This window comes from Lactuca virosa, chromosome 4 (genome assembly GCF_052849685.1).
Source record: "Lactuca virosa cultivar CGN04683 chromosome 4, Lactuca_virosa_CGN04683_v6, whole genome shotgun sequence".
Classification (NCBI taxonomy): Eukaryota; Viridiplantae; Streptophyta; class Magnoliopsida; order Asterales; family Asteraceae; genus Lactuca; species Lactuca virosa.
This window is the reverse complement of record NC_136429.1, coordinates 41,397,175-41,419,650: the sequence shown is the minus strand read 5'-3', so window position 1 is coordinate 41,419,650 and position 22,476 is coordinate 41,397,175. Positions and strand designations below refer to the sequence as shown.

Here is a 22,476-nt window from a genome sequence, read left to right as displayed (position 1 = left end):
TAACGTTTGGAAAGCAGTTTCTTGTTTATTTTCCCACTTGAATATCACACCTTTCTGCGTCAAAGTGGTGAGTGGTTTCGCAATCTTGGAGAAGTTTTGTATAAATCTTCGATAGTAGCCAGCAAGCCCAAGGAATTGTCGAATTTCGGTTGGCGTCTTGGGTGCTGACCAATTCTCGATTGCCTTGATCTTGGAGGGATCCACATGTATGCCTTTCTCACTTACCACATGTCCAAGGAAATCCACTTCTCTAATCCAGAATTCACACTTAGAGAACTTAGCATAAAGCTTCTCCGCTCTTAGCGTCTCTAGCACTTGGCGTAGATGTAGGCGATGCTCCTCCTCGCTTCGCGAGTAGATCAAGATATCGTCGATGAATACGATTACAAACTTGTCTAGGTAGGGTCGACACACTCTATTCATTAGGTCCATGAATACCGCAGGTGCGTTTGTTAAACCGAAGGACATCACCACAAACTCGTAGTGTCCATAGCGAGTTCTGAATGCAGTTTTGGGAATATCTTCTTCTTGAACTCGTAGTTGATGGTAGCCTGACCTTAGGTCGATCTTTGAGAAGAAATTTGCTCCTTGGAGTTGGTCGAAAAGGTCGTCGATTCGGGGCAGAGGATATCGGTTTTTGATGGTGAGCTTGTTTAGTTCCCGATAATCGATGCACATGCGAAAGGATCCGTCCTTCTTCTTTACAAAAAGGACTGGTGCTCCCCAAGGTGAGAAGCTTGGTCTGATGAACCCTTTGTTCAAAAGCTCGGTTAATTGACTGGACAACTCCTGCATTTCTGATGGTGCGAGGCGGTATGGAGCTCTGGCTACGGGGGTAGCTCCGGGTATTAAGTCAATTCTGAAATCGACTTGTCGTGCGAGTGGTACACCAGGAAGATCCTCTGGGAACACATCCGGGAAGTTACACACTTCGGGGATGTCCTTGATGTCTTTCACGTCTTGTTTCTTGTCTACTATGTGGGCTAAGAAGGCGTGGTACTCCTTCCGGAGATACTTTTGGGCTTTGATGCATTAGATGATTTGTAAATTCGCACTAGGTTTGTCACCATAGATAAGAAGGGTTTCGTCATTTGGTAGATTGAGGCGAACGGCCCTTTCGTAACATAGAATGTCGGCACGGTGAGGAACTAACCAATCCATCCCGATGATTACGTCGAAGCTTTTTATGGTGACTGGCATCAGGTCAATTTTAAATGTATGGTTGTCTAGAGTGAGATTACATTCTGAGTATATATCGCTAGTGCTTTCTATTTTCCCATTTGCCATTTATACTACATAAGTATCCTTTAGTGATTGGGGATTTTGTTCAAGTAAATGTTTATATTGGTGGCTCACGAAACTCCTCTCCGCTCCACTATCGAATAGTACGCATGCATAAGAGTTATTGAGGAGAAACGTACCGGTAACCACCGTGGGATCCTCGACTGCTTCCCCGTGTCCTATTGCCAGGACTCTTCCTACTCCACCAGCATTAGGGGCTTGTGCTTTGGGGCAGTCTCTTTTGAAGTGACCTGCGTCTCCACAGTTGTAGCAGGTCCGGGTTGCCCCCGTACTGGCGACTTGGTTGATTGGTTGAGCCGGCGCTTTACAGAAACGAGCAGTGTGCCCCTTCCTGTCGCAGTTGTTACAGTGCATCTCCCTACAAGCACCATTGTGGTGAAAGTTGCACTTGTTGCACTTAGGTAGTTTTCCCGCATATGGCTTCGGTGGTGCTGGAGTGGTAGCAGTAGTGGCAGCATTAGTGGCAGCATGGACAGCAACAATTTGTTGCTTCTTAGCGGGGTCCTGTGCTGGTTGGCTCTTCTTTTCGTTCCAGAACTTCCTTTTGTTGTTTCCCCCTTTTGATTTATCAGTGGTGGTGGTTGTAGTATTATGACCGGCTCGGTGGTCAACAAGTTGTTGTGCCAGCTCCCTGGCACTGTCAAAAGTAGTTGGCCTTGAAGCCAGGACACTACTTTGCACGTGGAGAGACAGTCCCCAAAGGTATCGCTCCACCTTTTTCTCCTCCGGAGTAACCATTGTTGGGCAGAGGAGAGCCAATTCATTGAATCGGGTGGTGTAGGTTTCAAGGTCAGAGCCCGTCATCCTGAGGTTCCAGAGTTCTTGTTCCAGCTTTTGAATTTCACCTCTCGGGCAGTACTCCTTCATCATCAACGTTTTTAGTTCTGCCCAGGTTATGGAGCTAGCCACTTCGAGAGTAAGTGACTTAACCCGGCAGTTCCACCAAGTAAGGGCCCGGCCGGTGAAGGTTAAGGTTGCGAACTTAACTTTGCTCGCTTCGGGGCAGGAGCACACCTGAAAGACTACTTCGGTCTTTTCAAACCATTGCATCAACGTGATGACTCCCCCGCTTCCATTGAAGTTGTCGGGTTTGCCATTTGTGAAGTCCTTGTATGAACACTCTTTTGCACGCCACGTACTGTCTCCGTGGATAGAGTGTGTAGCTCCCGATCCCGAACCACCAGCTCCGTTGGTCCCTATATGTGACATTGCGGCCGCTACGGCTGCTGTTACTGCAGCCTGGAAGATCGCGGGATCAAACTGTGGAGGCGGCGGCGGAGGAGGTGTTGCTGTGTTGCTGGAAGGTCTTGGTCTTCTTCTTGGCGGCATGGTTCTGTCATAAGTCGTAAACCAATGTACTTTTAGTAAAAGTGTATTTATAGGGAGAGAAATCTTTTATACATAAAGTATATTATTACGTTGTTTTCCGGTATGTTTACGATACATACGATTTTATACTTTTTATTGACCCAATACATTGGGTTATGAGGTAAAATGAAAGTATAAAATATTTTTATTATAGTAACACAAAATACTCCTATAGTATTTGTAAATGTTTAGTTTTGAGTTTTTAAAGCATTTAGTTACTTTATAATATTCATCATACTTTTAATGAGAATTTATAAGTCCTTGTCTTACCCGTTCGGCTAACGACCCTCCACCGATCAAGGAAGCGGTGGGTGAGAGTGGACACCCATTAAGTTGCCATTTTATAGGCAACAACCTTATACCCCCCTTATAGACCGGCTTCGTGAATGAGGCGTACTAGCGGTAAGACGAGTTTGTTAGATTTGTTGTCCATCCTGACCATCCCCCGGTATATGCAAGTCAATTCCCGGACAGATATAGTTGATCAGGCTATATCCTTCCCAGACTTGATTTACATATACCAAGGCATACCCATAATGTACAACTCCTCTTCTTTTATTTTATGTTGTTGTAGTTATGACACTATGTGAGCATGTATGCATGTATTTATACTTTTTAATAAAAAGAATCATTTATTTTCTAAAAGTATATTTATTTGAAAAATGCACAAATCAGAGACTATTAGTCCCAATTGTGTTTATAGTTTGTATATCTTATGTGGTTTGATATACTTAATTCACTATAAACTGCGCTCTGATACCAATCTGTCACACCCCCAAACCAAGGATGGCGGAAACGTCCGGGGGTGGAGGACTTCATGTATAGTATCATAACAGCGATTGTAATAGTAATTCAAGCAAACACAACCAACATATATATAATTGAAAAAAATATTACATCATTGTATGAATTACATGTTTACGAATCAATTACAATATGTTGATAAAATATGAAATAGTAGACGCCTTAGCGTCCCATCCTCAAAAGCACTTGATTACCTGTTTAATGATTTCCTGAGAATACAAGTTGTTTGAAAAAGTGTCAACACAAAGGTTGGTGAGTTCATAAGCTTTTCATTTGTAAAAGTAGTATTTGTGTTAGAAAAATCCAATATTTTCCTTAATGTGTAAATGTAGTCTTAAAACCCAAAGACCGAAATGTACAAGTAATTTGTCATATTTATAGTAAAACAATGCAAGTTTAAATCGACATAAACTCGTTAAATTTTAATGAAGTTCCCGTAAATTCCAATGTTTATTAATACTTTATGTGAGTTATTATAACCATGCTATGACCTAGTTGGCCTGAAACGACGTTCTTCAGGCGTCGGAAATGTTATGACATTTGTCACCCCAGACCTGCCGGTCTAGCTGTTGCATGCAGCTTAGGTGTGGGTTTGTCAAACCCAATATAGATCTATACACAAGTATCACGCTCTCCCTCAAGGAGACTCTGGTTACAATACAGGACTTAATGGTAATTTGAAGTAAATGTCTCACAAAGTCATTAACGGAATTACGTGTTATGAAAACTTGGTACCGTATGGCCGTACCTTGCTTAATGAAAATATCCTTTGTATAAATGTACCCTTTTTAAATGTATGTGTTATGTAATGTATCATAAACTATACCTATTATAGTTTATCAACCAAGGGTAGTACGTAGTAATGTATGCAAACTATATTCAAAATAGTTTATTAAATGTTTGAATGTATCGATTGTACTTTGATTATAATCACTTGTTATTCTTTATATTTTATATGTCCAAATCCATTTGTAAACTGATGTGTGTCTAAATATTAAGATAAAATGTCATATATTGCAATAACATATAATCACATAAAGATATACACCTTGCTCAACATGTTACAAGGTGAAATGAAATTAACAGCAACTTTTCGTTGAAAACAGTTTCTGTTACTGTTCTTAGAAAATTTATAGAAAAATCATCAAAGCTCTAAATCCAAATCCGCAAATTTTGAGAGTTTGGAATATGAGTCTAGTTTGTTTGTAAATTTTATCATGATTTTTAGTGATCTCTAACAGAGGTGAAAATGTTCATAATCACAGACTGGTCCGGGTTTGCCTCTGAAATGACAGGCAGTTTTGTAAAAATCACCATAAATTGTAGAAAAATCATATGGAGATGTGCAAGTAGGCATTTTAAAGCTAAGAGTTTGAACGACTTGCACCTGGAACAGTTTTGAAAACTAAAATATTTAAGTTGACCAAAACAGTCCGTGAATAAAGTCCATCTTTTCTGATGTAATCTGTTAGAAAAAGTTTAATGGTGTTCTTGATGATTTTACTTGTATTCCCCCCCTTAAAACTTAAGAAAAACATGTAAATGTAGGGGTATGAACTCACTTTATGTGGTTTCAGTGGATGAAAGTGAGAGAGAGGAAGTGTTCAACTCAAGAACACTAAGAAGATGTCTTGATGATTCGAAAATCTAACACCGAATAAGATGGAACTTGTGTAAGATATCAATGATTTGAGTAGAATGGAGTTTAATAATTATGTGAATGATGAAGATACTTACTAATTGAAGCAAGAAATCCCTGGAGAAAGCCTTGAAGTTCTTGAAGTTGAGAGAAAAGATGAGAGAATTTTGGAGAGTGTTCTTGGTTGCTAAGTGTAGAATGAAAGAGTTTTTATGGAGGATGAGGAGAGAGGATCAATCCTCCAGCTCTTAGAACGTGGGAAGAGCTGGAGATTGGTTGTAAAGGTCCACTAAGGAGACAAGGAGTAGTGGGAAAGAGTGGATGATCATAGAGTGAGGTGGTGGTGGCTTGCTTTTGTCATAAAATAAGGAAAAGCAAATATTCCCTCAATAATTAGTCCAACCACCAATTCTTTTAATACATTTTTATAAAAACCCTGGAGATTTATATATTTTGGGGCCTTAGTTTATAAAATAAAGTTTTGGGTGAAAATCCCACGTTAAAATAATGAAAAACGGAGTTAAAACGAAGTCGTAGTCGAAAAACCGGAAAAATTATGACACGCAAACATGCATGTCGTCTTCTTTTATGACAGGGGCTTCCTTGATACTCATTGCATGTCCTAAACACGCGAGTCGTAAGTTTACGACAGACAAATGTGTGTCGTCCCTTTATGACAGGGACTTCGGTCCTGAAGCTTCAGTTTTGGGTCCTTAAGCCTATTTTACCCGTTTTTACCCCGTTTCAAGTGGTTTTTGACCCAGTTAAGGGTCGGGATGGCCCGAATGATTACAAAAAATTAAAGGAACTTTTGAGAGAGATTTGGGAGAGATTTGGGAGAGATTCGGGAGAGATTTGGGAGAGATTTTAATAGAGAGAGGTTGAGTGAAAGAGATTGTGAGAGGTTTCGTTTGTGATCTTTTTGAGTGTCCGGCTTCGCAACGAAAGGTCCATAAACCCCGTTAAGCCATGATTTAGTGTCTTACACAATCCCGATGATTGTGCAATAGTGTTTTATCGCTTTGGTTTGTTGTTTAACATTGATAAGGCTAAGGAAAATCAAACACATGAACTTTCCAAATGATGATTTCTCATTAAAATAGCGAATTGTATAGTGATTACATAACGTAACCCTAGCATACAAGGGTTATTGGAGTTGACCGGTTTGACTTGTTGACTTTGAATTGACCGAAATTTGACGGTTGTCACATAAACTAATCTTGTTCTCTTCTTTCAGATGTCTTCAAACAATGCTGCTTCTGGCTCTAATCCTAATGGCTCCTTTACCCTTATGAACTTGTGTGGGAAAGTTACTTTTGATGGATCCAACTTCAATGAATGGATCAGAAACATCAGGATGATTACCCGCTACGAGGACAAAGAATATGTCCTTAACAAGGAGCTTAAGGAGATTGATGAGACCACTGCAACTCCCCAGGAGATCGCTGACTTCCGGGCACATGAAAGGGATGCTACAAAAGTGGCATGCATCATGTTGGCCACCATGACAGCGGAACTCCAAAAGTCCTATGAGGACTTCTACCCTTTTGAAATGCACCAAGATCTGATGGAAAGATACCATCAAAGTGCACGACAAGAGAGGTATGAAATCATATGCTCTATCATAACAACCATGATGAAGGACGGGGAATCCGTCACGAGCCACATGCATAAAATGCAAAGGTATGTGGATCGGTTGCTGAAGCTTAATGTGAACTTCCCTGAGGAGCTTGCAATAGATATCATTTTGCACTCCTTACCATCGTGTTATGATCAATTCTGCATGACATATCACATGAATAAGGAAGAGGTCACACTCAGCAAACTTCAGGGACTCCTCAAGACCACAGAAACAGGTCTTAAGGGTAAGTTGGTTGTTAACACTCCTACTCCAAACTCCGCCCCGGTTTTGGCAATCGGGAAAGGTAGAGGGAAGAAGAGGAAGAGCTCTTCGAAGGGTACCAAGGCTAGGACCCTTGATGGCTCTTCTTCAAGTGGAACCAAGAAAGGTTTTGTCACTCCTTCTTCTGACCCTAAAGAGGCTGAATGCTTCTATTGCCATGAAAAGTCACATTGGAAGTGGAACGGCCCAAAGTACCAGCAAGATGTGAAGGATGGGAAAGTTAAACCCAACCATGCAGGTATTTACACTATCTTACCTAATAACTCACCCCATTCTAACTCTTGGGTCCTTGATACCGGTTGTGGTATTCATATCTGTTCTGATTTGCAGGGCTAAGAAGAAGTGAGAATGTGGAGCATGGAAGAATAAACTTAATCATGGGGAATAGGAAAGCTTTACCTGTCACCAAGATTGAAGTTTATACTTTATTGCTAAGTAGTGGGTTTAGTTTAGATTTGAATAAGTGTTGTTATTCGCCAGAAATGGCAAGAAACATTATTTCCTTTCATGCATTGTATAAACAAGGTTTCACGTTTTCATTTGATAATGAAGTTGGTTCGATTAATGCTTTCTTTAATAATGTTCTTTATTTTAAAGCATTACCTTGTGATGGCGTGTATGAAACTGTATCTGTGGTTGATAACTTAGGAAATAATGTATTGTGTATTGATTCTGTTAATAATAATAACTTGGATAAAGCATAATTATGGCATTGTCGTCTTGGACATATAAGCAAGAAACGCATAGGCCAACTCCAAAAGGATGGAGTATTAGAGTCATTTGACCTAAAGTCAGATGATAGTTGCGAATCATGCTTACTTGGAAAAATGACAAAGTCACCCTTCACAGGTTCTTGTGAGAGGGGTGAAGGTTTGTTGAATCTTATACACACGGATGTGTGTGGGCCCTTCAAACATGCCACAAGGGATGCTAATCGTTATTATTTGACTTTTACTGATGATTACAGTAGATATGGATATGTCTACTTAATCAAGCATAAGTCAGAGACTTTTGAGAGGTTTAAAGAGTTTAAATAGGAAGTCGAGAATCAATTGGGCAGGAACATTAAGATGCTTCGATCCGATCGAGGTGGTGAGTATCTTAGTTCAGAGTTCCTCGACTATCTTAGGGAATGTGGGATTGTCTCACAATTGACACCTGCCAGGACACCGCAATTGAATGGTGTAGCTGAGAGGCGTAATCGAACCTTGTTGGATATGGTTCGTTCCATGATGAGTCGAGCTTCGCTACCAATCTCATTTTGGGGGTATGCCTTAGAGACTGCCGCCCATATCCTTAATCTAGTCCCCACAAAGAAAGTTGCCAAAACTCCTCATGAGATATGGACTGGTAAAGTACCCAAACTAGACCACATTAAGATTTGGGGTTGCGAGGCTTTCGTGAGACGCGAGACTCATGATAAGCTCGAACCTCGAAGTGAGAGGTGTATTTTCATCGGCTACCCACAGAAATCCTTTGGTTACCTCTTCTACAGACCTAGTGAGAATGTGGTCTTTGTAGCTAGGAGAGCTTTCTTTCGAGAGAGAGAGAGAGAGTTCATATGCCAAGGAGACAGTGGGAGGCAAGTTGACCTTGAAGAAATTCAAGAGTCAAGTGGTGAAGGAACTTCAAACCCTAGCACTCAACTTGAGGAGGGAACTTCTGTTGAGCCAATTGACAAGTATGTACCTCTGAGGCGTTCCACAAGGGTTAGGAATGCACCTGAGCATTACTATGGATTCCATATTACTGCGGAAGGTGATACACTTATCAGTGATGAGACACTGATAGGTCTGGATGAACCTAACAGTTACGCGGAAGCCATGGAAGGCCCTGAGTCAGCCAAGTGGAAAGAGGCAATGGACAGCGAGATACAGTCCATGTATGACAATCAAGTTTGGAACTTGGTTGAGAATGTACCAAGTCGTAAGACTGTAGGGTGCAAATGGATCTTCAAGAAGAAAACCGACATGGATGGTAATGTACACACATATAAGGCACGACTGGTTGCAAAGGGTTTCTCACAAACTCCGGGAGTTGATTATGATGAGACCTTTTCTCCAGTGGCCAAGATTAAGTCTATTAGGGTTCTGTTAGCCATAGCCGCATTTCATGACTATGAAATATGGCAAATGGATGTCAAAACCGCTTTCCTTAATGGAAAGTTGGCTGAGGATGTTTACATGAGTCAGCCAGAGGGTTTTGTCAACACAGAGTACCCTAATAGAGTGTGTAAGCTTGAGATATCCATTTATGGGTTAAAGCAAGCACCTCGCAGATGGAATCTTTGCTTTGATGAGAAAGTCAAGGAATTTGGCTTTTCTATGAGTGAAGATGAATCTTGTGGATGACATACTACTCATAGGAAATGACATCCCAACTCTGCAGGAAGTTAAGTCCTGGCTTGGGAAGTGTTTCTCTATGAAGGACCTAGGAGAAGCTGCCTATATTCTAGGGATAAGGATCTTGAGAGACCGGAGTAAAAGACTAATTGGACTTAGTCAGAGTACTTACTTGGATAAGGTGTTGAAGAGATTCGGCATGCAGGACTCCAAGAAAGGAGAGTTACCCATCCAGAGTAACGCCAGATTGAGTAAGACACAAAGCCCTAGTACTGAGGCTGAGATAGCAGAAATGAGTCGAATACCTTATGCTTCGGCTATAGGATCGATCATGTATGCTATGACGTGTACTCGACCTGATGTAGCCTTTGCTTTGAGCATGGTTAGCAGGTATCAGGGGAACCCTGGCAAGGCACACTGGACTGCGGTAAAGAATATCCTCAAGTACCTACGGAGGACTAAGGACTGGGTCCTTACCCTCGGTGGGAGTGAAGACTTGAGAGTTGTAGGGTATAGTGATGCTAGCTTTCAGACTGATAGGGATAATTTCCGCTCTCATTCAGGCTGGGTCTTTACCTTAAACGGAGGAGCAATTTCTTGGAAGAGTTCCAAGCAAGAGACAGTGGCTGATTGAACTTGCGAATCAGAGTATATAGCAGCTAGCGAGGCAGCAAAGGAGGCGATATGGCTGAAGAACTTCATTGGAGACCTTGGAGTTGTACCAACTATTAAAGAGCCAATGGAAATTTTCTGTGATAGTGAAAGTGCAGTTTCCTTAGCCAAGGAACCAAGGGATCACGGGAGATCCAGACACATCGACAGAAAATACCATTTCATCAGACATCAAATAGAAGAAGGACTCCTCGTGGCAAAGAGGGTATCATCGGATGAGAATCCAGCAGATCCCCTCACGAAGGGACTGACTCGGGTTAAGCATCTCCAGCATGCTCGGAGCATAGGGCTGAAGGATGATATTAGATTTAGTAGTTAGACAACCTTGAAATTTGTAAAGTGTAATTGACATTAGATGATGAATAAAAGTTGTTTTATTTATGAGTAAAGTGTTGCTATCTCTTGTCGATCGTTTACCATATTTCTTTTGCATGTTTTGACTTCCAGAATAATTATGTTTGGTATATCATATTATTCGAACCTTCACATTCGGTCATATGTTGGAAGTAGGTATGAATCAAGACTGTCATGATTGGTTGCAGAGGTCTAAGTTGTTGGACATGGCTACAACACTCATGAGTGCTCATAAGTTCTGAGCATTGGACTCAACCCACGCTCACTGGAATCACTTCATGGAATTTATCTCGAGTGATCGTGAGACGGTAATATCATATAAGTCTTCAAACCTAGAGATATGATTTGTTACTTATGAGTTGATTATGCATTGATTGTACGAAAATGCATTGGTAACTCGATGTTATAAAACGTGCTCTTGTGTATAATTCAATGAGTAGTAGAACAAACAGATGAGTCGAAGTTTATCTGTTCCTTCTTGGATTAGAAGCTGATATCTTGGCCCCTCGATGATTTTGTTTTGACCTATGTACCGGGCCCGGTCAGAACTAAGTTGATGTGTTCAATTAAGTTCTTTGTCAAACAAATCGGAAATCAGGAAACAAACTGCTGGACAATAAGCAAGACATTGTTCCATGTATTTGTCTGGCTGATATCTAGAACAGAGGATTATATGATCACTTATCTGAAATGGCGTATCATCATCTTCTCAGTTCCGAGAAACCTTGAAAAGAGCTACGATTGCTGATCGGTTCCTGAAGTCATACTTGCAGTTATAGTTATTAGACTTATCCAAGTGGGAGACTGTTGGATAAGGTGTCTAAGTCCATAACTATTTCTGGTATGTACTTGACCCGACCCGGCATGGTCCATTTGGGTTGCATGGCATCATGCATTTGGATAGACTAAATGAGAGAAATAACACTTGTGGTTTATTAATATATTATAAGTTCTAATATATTAATAGTACTATTTAATTAGTATTGATCAAGAATTAATCTAGGATTAATTAAGTAATCAAAAGATGACTAATTAAATATATGGGTTGATCATGTAAATCATCCATAACTTGTATAGTGGGCTAAAAGGCTCCATGGATAATCAAGTTGGGTTAAACCCATTGAAAGCTCCATGGAGGCTCCATGGGAGTCACAAACCCATGGGTCATGGAAATGAAGAGTCATGCCACATTAGGGTTTACATGGTGTAACCCTAGATGTGACACACTATATAAGCAACATGTTCTCCACCAAAATAGGCGACACTAAGAAACAAGAAGGCTAGAGCCGATTTTGCAAGTGTAAGATTCTCTCAAAGTTTACTCCTTTGCATTTGGTGTTGTGTGAAGCATTTGAGGCATCACACTTGGGGTGCTAGGCTCACAAGGTTTCAAGGATCATAATCAACAACAAGGTAAGTTATTCTATCTTTCATTCAAGTTAAAAATGTTCCCCATGTATGCTAGATAGGGAATATAACCTTGGAATTCAACTTTGCATGATTATTAGACAAACATAGATCCAAGGTTATTAGGGTTGCATGTACACTTAGGAAGTGTTAGAATGCTCAAAACCCATCACACAAGTCATCACACCCTAAACCAAGGCAAACTATATTAGATTTAGGCTCTGAACATCAGTTGGACACGTAAAGTTCCTAGATTTCCTTCCATGCATGGCCTCTTAGGGCTAAAAAGGCCATATTAATGCTTATAAGCTTGCATGGGCCTTCCATGGTCATAAAGTTTGCACCTTTATGCATAGGAACCCCTTCTAGATCCCAAATCTGAGATATAAGTCACTTGGGACATCCAAATCCCAAAGACCAAGGTTCTTGAACCAAAACCCTCATAAAATGAAAGAAAGTAGATCTAAGAAAAGAATGATCAAGTTAGAGACTTGATTACCAGAAAATGTAGCCAAAGAGGTGTAGTTTCTGGATCTACTCCCTTCCTCTTGAGCCTTCTAACTCCTTCTTCTCCAAGCTTCAAGAACTCAAGAGGTTGCTTACAAATGGCTCACACACTCACAAGATGCTCTAGGGTTTCGTGGATTATGGTTTGGGACAAAGAGGTTGTAAATGAGGCCAAGGGGTGTGGATTAAGATGCTTAAATAGGGTGCAAAACCCCGAAATTAGGGTTTCACTCTGCCAGGCCTACTCGCCGAGTCCAGAGCTCTTGACTCGTCGAGTAGGTGGCTGAATCTCGCATCCAATGCTAACTTCTACTCGACGAGTCTGGGGATTCCAACTCGTGGAGTAGCCTTTCAAACAAGAATAATTTGTAAATAAATGCGTACCAGAGTCTGGGCGTTACAATTCTCCCCCACTTGTCTTAGACTTCGTCCTCAAAGTATGTTGCGTCTGAAAACAACTCTAGGTAGTGCTCCCTCATCTCCTCCTGGGGCTCCCATGTCCACTCTGAACCCTTGCGGTGCTGCCACTGCACCTTCACTAACTGAACAACCTTGTTCCTCAAGGTTTTTGTCTTGCAAACCAGAATCGCCACCAGTCTCTCGATGTAGTTCAGGTTGTCGTCAACCTGAATATCCTACAAGGGCATAATCGTTGAATCATCCACTAAGCTCTGCCGGTATATCCAACCGATTAGCCACCCTGCCCACCCGGGCTATAACCCTAAAAGGAACAATGTACCTAGGGCCCAGCTTGCCCCGTTTCCGGAACCATGTGACACCTTTCATAGGTGACACCTTCAGGAGGACCATATCACCCACCTGAAACTCTAAATCCGAACGCCGCTTGTCGGCGTAGCTCTTCTGTCGAATCTGAGCAGTCTGGAGCCTGCTCTGGACCTGCTGGATCCTCTCTGTAGTCTTGAGTACTACCTGAGTACTCCCCATGACTCTCTGACCGACCTTGCCCCAACAGATTGGGGTCCTACACTTCCTCCCATAGAGCATCTCAAAGGGAGGTCGGTCTATGCTGGCGTGGTAACTATTGTTATACGAAAATTCCGCTAACGGAAGATACGTATCCCAACTGCCACCAAAATCTAAAACACATGTGCGCGGCATGTCCTCGAGAGTCTGTATCGTTCTCTCGCTCTGCCCGTCTGTATGAGGGTGGAAAGCGGTGCTGAAGTGGAGATGAGTACACATCTCCTCGTGAAACCGCTTCCAGAATCTAGAAGTGAAACATACATCTCGGTCTGACACCACCGAGACAGGCACTCCATGTCGTGCTAGTATCTCGCGCATGTATATCTCGGCCAGCTTCTCGACCGTAATACTCTCCTGGATCGGGATAAAATGAGCGCTCTTGGTCAACCGATCCATGATGACTGTAACATACACGTTCAGTTATCGTGTTTTGTTAATAAATAATATTAAATATTATATGGTTTTGGGTATTGAGTTCTAACAAGATAGTTTTATGAGAATTGAAGTAAAACTATGTTTAGAATCATTCGGGAAGTATTGGAAGTCTTATGAGATTCCAATCAAAAGTCAAATATTAAAATTAACGAAAATGTAAAAATTTAAGTGGGAAATAAGTAAAAATAATGATATTGAAAGTTGTCAATTATCTCGTTAGAAACGTTTAGGCGAAAACCTTATCGAAATCTGAGTTCTAACGAAGAAGTTATGACTTATTGAAGTTTCACGACAGAACCGACACGACGCCATATGACGTTAAGTATACGATAAACTACTTTTTAGCTTAAGTGATCTAAATGAAAGTCGTAGTATTCGTTAAACCGAGAATTTTCATAAAAATAACGTCCAAATCTGACTTCGTATGAGGAAGTTATGATTTTTCTAAGAATCAGCATAGCAGTACACAACCCGAAACTCGAAATAAAGATCGAGTGATTTTTAGCTAACACAACCTAAACGAGAATTGAAGATCTTGTCAATAGTAGTACAACGGTAAAAAGACAGAAGAAAACGGACGTTGGATAAAGACGTTATGAATTTTTAACGGACTTTTCCTGTCCCGGCCCGTTAAAAATATAACTTTAAAAATAAATTCAAAATTAGCCAATGGAGTCTAAACAAAAGTTGTAGAGTATAATTTCACCTACGCGTGGTGATGATATATGGTCCACTGGCATGACCTAGACTGCTCTAGCGCGCCAGCCTGGCATGGCGCGATCCTGCCAGCCCTGCCTGGCGTTCCCTTGCCAGCCTTGCTGGGGACTCCCTTGCCAGCCCTGCTGGGGACTCTCCTACCGGTCCGGCCTGGCGTTCCCTTGCCTGACGCCCTCCTTGTCATCCCTTCCTGGTGCGCGCCCGCCAGCCCTGCCTGGGGCGTGCCCGCCAGTCCCGCCCGGCGCCTCCGGGCGGCCTTGCCCAGTTCCTTGCTAGTTGGGCCTGAATTGGGCTGGCCCAAGGCCTAACCCAATTCCCCCTGACCTAATTGTCCACTATAAATAGAATAGTGCCTCTTCCATGAAGGGGGACTTTCCCAGGAACCTTTTCCCTAAGAGCTTTCCCTAGATCTTCCCCTTGGCTCAGCTGCCACACTATACTCCGGTCGGGTGGCTCAGCCGCCACCCGCCGCCGTCAGCCACCATACACCACCACCAGCACCAAGATGGTTCTCTCCAGCTAAGGAGAACTATATCAGATCTATCAAGCTGATCGAACTTGACCGTCGGAGTCCGCTCCCGGGGCACAGTCCCTGGGACGGCTCTAACGACTTTGCATTGTGATGTCCAGATCTCCGCCGCAGCAGAAGACCAGAAGACTCGCCGGAGGTCGATGTCGCATCATTTGGCGCCATCCCGGATTCGAGCAAGTAGCAAAAGCCTCAGTTGGCCTCAACCTCGTTTTTGCCCAGATTTGTTCAGATCTGATGTGTTTTCATCTAAGGTTTGTTCAGATATGTTCATTTCTAACCATCATTTGTTCAGATCCGTTTGGATCTTGCCAAGATCTCTTCAGATCTGTCTAACCATCATTCAGATCTCTTAATCTGTTCACCTTTTTTTTTGTTCAGATCTTTAGATCTGTTGAGTTTTTTGCTCAGATCGTTAAATCTACCTTGTTTTTGCTCAGATATCTAAATATGCCTTGTTTTAGTTTATTTGAGCAATTCTCAAGTTAAAAGATTTTATCAGATCCATCTTTGTTGGATTATTCAGAAAGTTGGGGAGAAAAGAGATCTCTATGAGTTTTTTCCCTATATTTGTTCATATTTTCGAGTTTTATCCAGCAAATGGAAGAACAAACAATATTTTGCAAGTTTTTACTTCTTTGGCTTGCTCATTTTCGAGAAAATCAGTCTTTGTTTCCTGATTTCTCATGTACAACTTCGTTCAAGTTGTTTATTTGATGCTTCCTCTAGAAGCTTAGAGATGGAAAACAAAAGATTTTCAGATCTGTTGAGCAAGCTGAAGAGTAGAGAAGGTTTAGTGAGGACAAAACCTAGTTAGATCTGTTTTTTGTTTATATTTTGGGGGTTTCTCTGTAAGTTGAGAAGAAAAGAAGTTCTTTATGAATTTTACCCCATCATTTGCTCAGATCTCCTTCGTTTTTTGCAAGATCTGTCCAAATTTGCTTCACAAATCTTTCAGAGCTGTAGATCCATTTCGTTTTTAGTTCAGATCTATGGATCTATATAATTTTCTTCACTCAAATACTCCCCAAGCTTTCAAAAACCTTCTTAGATCCGTTTTTGTTTTTATTTTGGGGGTTTGTTGAGCAATTTCAGAAGAAAAGAAATTCTTACGAGTTTTTACCTCATTTTTAGTTTATGTGTTACAAAAAAACGATTTTTGTAAAGAACTTCAATTCCTGAAACATTTATTTGTACATAAAACTGTGTAGCTTGTACATTTTACAAAACTCTTCAGGAAAAGAAAAGAGAGAAGAAAAGGTTCTTTATGGGTTCTATCCCACTTTCAGTTTATATGTTTCTAGAAAATCTCATTTAGTTTATGATTTTCTTTATACAAGTTTATCCAAGTTACTTAAAAGCTTGAAGAAAGAAATAATTTAGTTATGAGCTTTCTCAAGTTGTTTGTATTTCCATCTAAATATGTGTTTTTACCATCCATTTCACTTCATATTAAAATTCATTTCAGTAATGATTTTTGGGGTACAAGTGTGTTTAAGTTGTAAACACAGCTGTGGTACTTGTATATTCCAAAGTCTATTTTATTTCAGAAATTATATTTACCATCAATATAGTTCCATCCCACCAGTAAAAAAAAGGTGGAGAGGAGTTCTATAAGAAGAACTGATATCTGTAAAAAAGAAAAAAATTCTTATGAGCTTTTTACCATCTTTCAGTTGTCATATTATCAAAAGTTAATTTTGGTAATGAATCTAAATATACAAATTTCTTTAAGTTGTGCTGTAACTAATGTAAGTTATTTTTACTTCATAGTTTTACCATTTTAATTAATAGTTATATATAAAAAAACAAAATAAAAAACAAGTATATATGCACAGAGAAAATCATATTTACAGCTCACATTTATTAACACAAAAAATACATCAAAAAATGGTGTATGTCTTGTCTATCTACTGCCGACTGTAACAAAAAAAGGGGTAAAGGTGCAAAGTGCACCAAACACATGACAAGACAAATGACAGAGCTGTCTATACAAAAACAAAGCTGGACCCCATCTGGTCCAATCCCTTATGTACAGAAAAAACAAAACAGCCGGGACCCACCGGGTCAGCACATTTTCCCAGGCAGCCAAAGACTCCCCGAAACCCGAGCTTCTCTCGCTGGAACGTGAGCACCAAACCGCCTACGTCTATCGACCATCTCCAGCCGGCGGCCTAACAAACCAAAGTCGTTGGTAAAGTCTCAGCTTCAATCGACATTGCCAGCGAGTCAAAAAGCTAGCGTCGCCGCTCCGATGTACCACCTCTTGTTACGATCCCAGCGACCCAGCGGAACCACGTCGCTGGTGAAATCGCATCTCCAATCTCCACCTACTGGTGACGAATTAAAAAAAGGAACCGCTAAAACCTCCACCGGTCGAACCAGTTGCTGAATTGCCATCTCATCCCGTCGCCGGCCACAACCTCCGACAGCGGCTCCTGCCCTCGTCATCGGCAGTGGTGACTGACTTCCATTTTCCTCAATTCGCTAGCAACATAACCGCTGGCCACCACCGACGCAGGAAACTTCGACAATCGCCACAACCACCGGTGGCTCTGACTGTTCCACCGGTGGCTCTGACTGTTCCAATCGCCATCCCTAGACCTCAAGTCGGAACCCAAAGCACCACCCATCATCCTCCTGCGACCGTAGGACTGGGGTTTAAACGCCGATTACCTTGGCATCACCGAACCACCAAACCAACATCGTCATCGCCACCCGCTGGCCCACCATTACAGTAACCATCGACAGCAAGCGAGGCCAAATCCTCGCTATTTTGATGGTGTTTTCCGACCAACACACTCCAACAATGACCACCCCCAATAGCGACCTCATCTTTCAATCAATCACCGACTTCTTCCAGATTACCTCCAATCAGCAGTCGCAGGTCCACCATACCTGCAACAACATCACCGGCAATCACTTTCAACTTCCGACTTGACAGGTCAATGTTACAAAAACTCGCTGCTTCGATCTCCATTTTCAGTCAAGTATCCCAGGCGAAGAACCACTATGCTGCCTCCACCGTGAACGAAAGAGCCTCCCATCGCCGACCTCCTTTTTCTTGATTCACACCAGTAGCTATAGCATCGCCGGCGCCAACACCCGACGAATAGCAGACCGGCGCTGGAAACCGCATCATTGCTCTGATTTTCCTCAACAGTTGCCGATTTCCTCTTTTGGGCACCTTCTTGAACCAAAGCGTGAAAGTGAAGAACTGTCACGATGCTCTTACTGGATGCGTTTCAAACACAAAAAGTAGTATTTGGGCCCCTAACTCCTTCAACCCTAACGGGTTATGTGGGCTATAACATCCGATTTGGGTTTCCCATAAATTTTGGCATATGGGTTGTCTTTAATTCCATATGCGCAAAAAGAAAAAATAGGGTTTGGGTTGAATCAAGTAATAAGGCTCACAATAAGCAGCAATGGGTCGTTATTATAGGCTCATAATTACAAATGGGCTGAATATTTTACAAGTGGGCTTCAAACAGATTTATCCTTAGATTATATATCAATTTCGACATTAAATTCGGCCACTTCATCAAATAAATGGGATCACTTTTGCAAAATAGAAAATAACCATTGTTCGCGGGCTTCAAGCCTCACAAAAAAAAGGAATTTGGGCTACATTATTTGCGAGCCCAACAAAACAATAACAATTTTGGGCTATGGCAATTTGGGCTTCATATAAAGTGGTGCTTAATGGGCTACCTCCACAATACAAAAATGACCCAATTTTGCAAACCAAAAATCAGCCATTTGATACTCGCGCACCGCAAGCCCCGCGCAACAAATATGCTTTCAGAATACATGTTGCAGCCCGGATCACTCGATAAAAAAAAGGAGGGAGAAGAGTAGTGCATCACTACTACTACTACTCGTGAAGCGTTTAGAAACAATCGTAACGAGCAATATGAATCGATTTATTATTTCAAGAAAAAATACTATCTTATTGAGTTGTATTTTCAGATACTCGTTCCAGCATCGCGACACTCAGGGTGCGCCAACAACAAACTCGCGTAGCAAAGCCCGGTCTGTAAAGCATTTACAGGGGACTTGCGAAGTGTGAACCGCTGACCAGTCACTCAAAGTTCCCATTCAGCGGGCATAGAAATATAACTCCCCACCCGGTGTTGGCTACGAGTCTCGTCCCTCTCGCCGGGGTGTGCGCGCGACACTCAGAGCGTCTATTTCTATTAACAACTTTCAGCTGTGACTGGAACGCGGGAATCATGGACCAAGTGCGTTGTATCTATTTACAGACTTCGAAGCTCGACAATGGTCTAAGAGACTGTATGGTGAGGTTACGGTTCTTAGCTACCCCGCCCCGACATTTTATCGACATCAGTGTCGCGTAACACTCTCTAGCAGCCTCGGTCCGCATGATCGCAACAATAGTTACGTTGCATCGCACCGATCGGCTCGCACTCCTCTCAATGAAGGAGTATCAAGTCATCTCAAGCTACATAAGCAATGTTTGGCTCTTCGCATAACTCGTGGGCGAGGTTCAGTCGTTCTCTCTATTATTTAAATGCTTTGGTGCTTTATCTAGTCCGATCCGATTGTCAGCAACCCACTCGCATCAGACTAGGGGGACTTGACGATGCACAGTTGATATGACTAGTTCCAGTCCGATGTCATTGGCCGCATACCAATAACACCAGACTGGGGGGACTTGATGATATATGATCCACTGGAATGGCCTAGACTTCTCTGTTGGGTTTTGAGCATTCTAACACTTCCTAAGTGTACATGCAACCCTAATAACCTTGGATCTATGTTTGTCTAATTATCATGAAAAGTTGAATTCCAAGGTTATATTCCTATCTAGCATACATGGGGAACAAATTTTAACTTGCATGAAAGATAGAATAACTTACCTTGTTGTTGCTTATGATCCTTGAAACCTTGTGAGCCTAGCATCCCAAGTGTGATGCCTCAAATGCTTCACACAACACCAAATGCTTTTGGAGTAAACTTATGAGAGAATATTACACTTGCAAAATCGGCTCTAGCCCTCTTGATTCTTGTGTGCAACCGATTTTGGTGGAGCATGGGTTCTTTATATAGTGTTGACACATCTAGGGTTACACCATGTAAACCCTAATGTGTCATGACTCTTCATTTCCATGACCCATGGGTTTGTAACTCCCATGGAGCATCCTATGGGTTTAACCCAACTTGATAATCCATGGAGCCTCTTAGCCCACTATACAAGTTATGCGTAATTTACATAATCAACCCATATATTTAATTAGTTATCTTTTGATCACTTAATTAATTCTAAATTAATTCTTGATCAAACTAATTAAATAATATTATTAATATATTAGAACTTATAATATATTAATAATCCACAAGTGTTATTTCTCTCATTTAGTCTATCCAATTGCATGGTGCCATGCAACCCAAATGGACCATGCCGGGTCGGGTCAAGTACATACCAGAAATAGTTATGGACTTAGACACCTTATCCAACAGTCTCCCACTTGGATAAGTCTAATAACTATAACTGTAATACTTCAGGAACCGAACGACAATCGTAGCTCTTTCAAGGTCTCTCGGAACTGAGAAGATGATGATACGCCATTTAAGATAAGTGATCATATAATCCTCTGTTCGAGATATCAGCCGGACAAATACATGGAACAATATCTTACTTATTGTCCAGCAGTTTGTTTCCCGATTTTCGATTTGTTTGACAAAGAACTTAATTGAACACATCAACTTAGTTCTGACCGGGCCCGGTACATAGGTCAAAACAAAATCATCGAGGGGCCCAGATATCAGCTTCTAATCCAAGAAGGAACAGATAAACTTCGACTCATATGTTTGTTCTACCACTCATTGAATTATACACAAAAGCACGTTTTATAACATCGAGTTACCAATGCGTTTTCGTACAATCATTGCATAACCAACTCATAAGTAACAAATCATATCTCTAGGTTTGAAGACTCATATGATATTACCGTCTCACGATCACTCGAGATAAATTCCATGAAGTGATTCCAGTGAGCGTGGGTTGAGTCCAATGCTCAGAACTTATGAGCACTCATGATTGTTGTAGCCATGTCTAACACCTTAGACCTCTGCAATCAATCATGATAGTCTTGATTCATACCTACTTCCGACATATGACCGACTGTGGAGGTTCGAATAATATGATATACCAAACATAATTATTCTGGAAGTCAAAAACATGCAAAAGAAATATAGTAAACGATCGACAAGAGATAGCAACACTTTACTCATAAATAAAACACCTTTTATTCATCATCTAATGTCAATTACACTTTACAAATTTCAAGGTTATCTAACTACTAAATCTAATATCATCCTTCAGCCCTATGCTCCGAGCATGCTGGAGATGCTTAACCCGAGTCAGTCCCTTCGTGAGGGGATTTGCTGGATTCTCATCCGATGATACCCTCTTTGCCACGATGAGTCCTTCTTCTATTCGATGTCTGATGAAATGGTATTTTCTGTCGATGTGTCTGGATCTCCCCTGATCCCTTGGTTCCTTGGCTAAGGCAACTGCACTTTCACTATCACAGAAAATTTCCATTGGCTCTTTAATAGCTGGTACAACTCCAAGGTCTCCAATGAAGTTCTTCAGCCATATCGCCTCCTTTGCTGCCTCGCTAGCTGCTATATATTCTGATTCGCAAGTTGAATCAGCCACTGTCTCTTGCTTGGAACTCTTCCAAGAAATTGCTCCTCCATTTAAGGTAAAGACCCAGCCTGACTGAGAGTGGAAATTATCCCTATCAGTCTGAAAGCTAGCATCACTATACCCTACAACTCTCAAGTCTTCACTCCCACCGAGGGTAAGGACCCAGTCCTTAGTCCTCCGTAGGTACTTGAGGATATTATTTACCGCAGTCCAGTGTGCCTTGCCAGGGTTCCCCTGATACCTGCTAACCATGCTCAAAGCAAAGGCTACATCAGGTCGAGTACATGTCATAGCATACATGATCGATCCTACAGCCGAAGCATAAGGTATTCGACTCATTTCTGCTATCTCAGCCTCAGTACTAGGGCTTTGTGTCTTACTCAATCTGGCATTACTCTGGATGGGTAACTCTCCTTTCTTGGAGTCCTGCATGCCGAATCTCTTCAACACCTTATCCAAGTAAGTACTCTGACTAAGTCCAATTAGTCTTTTACTCCGGTCTCTCAAGATCCTTATCCCTAGAATATAGGCAGCTTCTCCTAGGTCCTTCATAGAGAAACACTTCCCAAGCCAGGACTTAACTTCCTGCAGAGTTGGGATGTCATTTCCTATGAGTAGTATGTCATCCACATACAATACCAAAAAGCTAACTATACCCCCACTAGCCTTGACATATACACAAGATTCATCTTCACTCCTAGAAAAGCCAAATTCCTTGACTTTCTCATCAAAGCAAAGATTCCATCTGCGAGGTGCTTGCTTTAACCCATAAATGGATTTCTCAAGCTTACACACTCTATTAGGGTACTCTGTGTTGACAAAACCCTCTGGCTG

General features: G+C 41.6%; 1 long non-coding RNA gene across 2 annotated transcripts; it reads right to left on the bottom strand.

The window, feature by feature from the left end:
• Nucleotides 1–2,306: 2,306 nt before the first annotated feature.
• On the bottom strand, nucleotides 2,307–5,469 carry LOC145109877 (uncharacterized). Of its 2 annotated transcripts, none has more exons than XR_013709293.1 (3): nucleotides 5,212–5,469; nucleotides 5,037–5,121; nucleotides 2,307–2,635 (listed from the first exon to the last, which is right to left on the bottom strand). It is a non-coding gene; the product is annotated as an uncharacterized LOC145109877 (long non-coding RNA). The 2 variants fall into 2 exon arrangements; XR_013709292.1 differs by lacking the exon at nucleotides 2,307–2,635 and adding an exon at nucleotides 3,511–3,683 and having other exon boundaries at nucleotides 5,212–5,464.
• Nucleotides 5,470–22,476: the final 17,007 nt, after the last annotated feature.